The following is a 3,002-nucleotide window of genomic DNA, read 5'->3' as shown; positions in this document are numbered from 1 at the left end:
CTAAATGAACATTCTATTAACATGGAAGAATGTTTGCAATAATGTTAAAGTTGCTAAAGCTCCCTGAAGGTTCCCTGTTTGCTGAGTTTATTCTGAAGAGTGTAGAATCAAAGTGCAACACAATGTGTTGGTACAGTACTAACAGCATCTGAACAACACACTGTTAGACTTTTCTGTAATTTCTACAGTTATTTACTTTAAATCCCCCAGTATTATACTGCTATTTCTCTTTACAGTAAATAACTGTGATTCCAATTGCATCATGGGAATTTTCTGTGACGTCTAACACCACATACAGAGACTTACTGTATTTTTTAAATTTGCTGTATACTACTGTATTTGACGTAACTGCCTCTCTGGCTGGCACCATTCCACCGTGCTTTTTATTTCCTAATTTTTGCCTTACACCGCGTGTCTACAACGCTATAATAGCCAGAGGCTGTCTATATTGGACACATTGAAGCGACCGGACCTTTAAATGCAAACCTGTTTATCCCTTGTAAGAACTAGCGCGAGCACTTGGACTCGTATCGGACTACGTCAGAAATATAACGGCCGCGGCGCATCACTTCACTGTCTGGGATTTGTCGTGTCGCGTCAGACAGACATCCAGTGTAGGTAATGGGGTCTGTCTTTTGTTGGATCGCGACGTTCGTGTCTGGCCCGGGGAAGAGACGGAATTCACTTCACCGAGAGAGAGATCAGCAAGCAAGGTAAAAAAAAAAAAAAAAAAAAAAAAAAACCTTCTGTGTATGTTGACCATAGACTGGCTGTTGACAGGATTGTGCCCAGTTTAACGTATGTTAACGTTAAAGTTAGCCTACTCGTCGTCAACATGGCGGTAACGAACTTTACCATGGACTTTACCATGTTGGCCTACTGATGAGAACCTTTATAGTTTTAGCATTAGTTTGCAAACTATACCATATTATAGTTTTTTTTTTAATGGAATTTAATATTTACTTCCATTTTTGTGTTTAAAGGCAACTGCAACAAAGCGCCAATTCGCGCCAGTGACTTAGCAAGATTCCAGAGGTAAGTTAGGCCAGCCCATTTGTGATATATTTTGATATAAGTTTGCTGAAATGATTAGCATACGATATGTGAAAATTGCTTTTGAGCCACTGGTGCAGACTAGGTAGCTTACAATATCTTATAAAATCTCTATAAAATTGGCTAACTTTATATATCAAATAAGTGACCTTTGCATTATGTCTAACTTTATTACACAGCAAATGAACCAATCAGAAGATGGACCATTGTCTTTGTTCAGTCTCACCAGATTAAATGTATCCAGGTAAGCACTGCAGTAAAACTCTCACTAATTCATTCAGACCAAATCTAGCATTCTAAACAACTTAAGTTTATATTTTTGCATTATTTTTATATTTTATTAGCCAGAAGACTCTCTACCATTGCAGTTCCACCTGACTAGGAAGGTCCTAATATCAGCGCACAGGTGGGTTAACTACTTTAGGAAGGAGAACGATCATCACACAGTGATTTCTTGCATGTATCTTAGTGTGTATTTGTCTCAAACAGGTACTCCTTCACTGCAGACAAGCTGAAATGGGCTAAAATCATCTATTTCAGTCGTTCTTTCTATGGATCTCAGCATTTTTGGACAGAATTTAGGATTTGTAAGTATTAAAATTTAATCTGGCATAATTTAATTTAGTTCTTTTGTACGCTATTTATTGACAAAAGCTGTTTACAAATATATATTCTTAAGTTTTTGTGAAAATAATAATAAAAATGAACAAAAAAGGAGGTTAAAAATAATGTGACACTAATATTCTCTCTCTCTCTCTCTCTCTCTCTCTCTCTCTCTCTCTCTCTCTCTCTCTCTCTCATATAGTTTTGGAACCGGGATCTCCTCTGAAGGACTGAGTACATTTGTGTTTGTGGACACGCATGCAGACCAGGGAACACTCTGATGTTGTCAATCAAGTTCTGAACAGGAACCAATCTTTGGAGAAGTTAATTTATTCACAAAGGTGGACAAAAACATTGTGTTGGCTTTTTAAAGATTATTTTGATGATGACTTTTACTCCTATGCTGTAGAAAATATGGAGTAGACAGTCAGACATTGATAATAATAAGAAATGACTTCTTTCAAAAACATTACGACACTTAAATACTTCTTTTGGCCACCAGTACATGAATCCAACACATTTTTGGAAATAAGTGAAATTATTTTTAAGGTGGGGTTATGTGTCTTGTATTGTGAAAAGAACTGTGTTTTGTCCTGTTTTGGACATTTCCTTTTTGAATGCTTAAAAATGTATTTATATTCTCCAGTTTGATGAATGTAATGGTTGATATTTCATTATAATACTTGTATAAGCTAAACAACCAATGACTCTACATTCATTTAGTCAAATGCTAATGTTTTGTTTATGGTTTTATGTATGTTTTCAAAAATGTTTGCAGTGAAGGACAGCACATAATGTGTTAATTTAACACGTTTACACATCTTTGTGCTAACCTCTCTGACATATTTACTTTGTTAAAATCATTAACACAATGAATGAGTTAAAATTAACACAAAAAATGTTGTCTCTAAACTCACCCATTAATGTGTAAAAATTTCACACATCATTTCCAGCATTGGCATGTTTATTTTGTGATATATATGAAATGTTTTAAATAAAAAAATGGTATTTTGTGATAACGTTGTCTAATTGGTTTGTATGAAAGTAGTACTTATGTAGGATAAAAATAAAATTAATCATATATCAAAATTATCAAATCTAATTTATTTTTAGTACAAATAAAAATAATTACAGTAGTGTACTGATTAGCTTAGTTTTTACAGTAATGCACTGTACTGATTAGCTTCGTTTTTACAGTAATGCACTGTATTACACAAAACTGAAATACGGTTTGGTACTGTAACTCTTAATTACAGTAACTTACTGGCAACAGTGTTGCCAGTAAGTTACTGTAAAAAACCCTTGAAAAGTCTAACAGTGCATGACAAACTCTCTGAGATGATCAT

The 3,002-nt window shown here is 34.5% G+C and overlaps 1 long non-coding RNA gene across 1 annotated transcript; it reads left to right on the top strand.

Moving 5' to 3' along the window:
• The first annotated feature begins 208 nt into the window (after positions 1 to 208).
• On the top strand, positions 209 to 2,775 carry LOC311304330. Its single transcript, XR_014629910.1, has 6 exons — positions 209 to 713; positions 984 to 1,035; positions 1,233 to 1,297; positions 1,398 to 1,459; positions 1,543 to 1,640; positions 1,859 to 2,775. It is a non-coding gene; the product is annotated as an uncharacterized lncRNA (long non-coding RNA).
• Positions 2,776 to 3,002: the final 227 nt, after the last annotated feature.

Source organism: Rutilus rutilus (assembly GCF_951802725.1).
Source record: "Rutilus rutilus genome assembly, chromosome: 14".
Classification (NCBI taxonomy): Eukaryota; Metazoa; Chordata; class Actinopteri; order Cypriniformes; family Leuciscidae; genus Rutilus; species Rutilus rutilus.
Note: the sequence above shows the minus strand (reverse complement) of the source record. Positions and strands in the feature narration are given on the sequence as shown.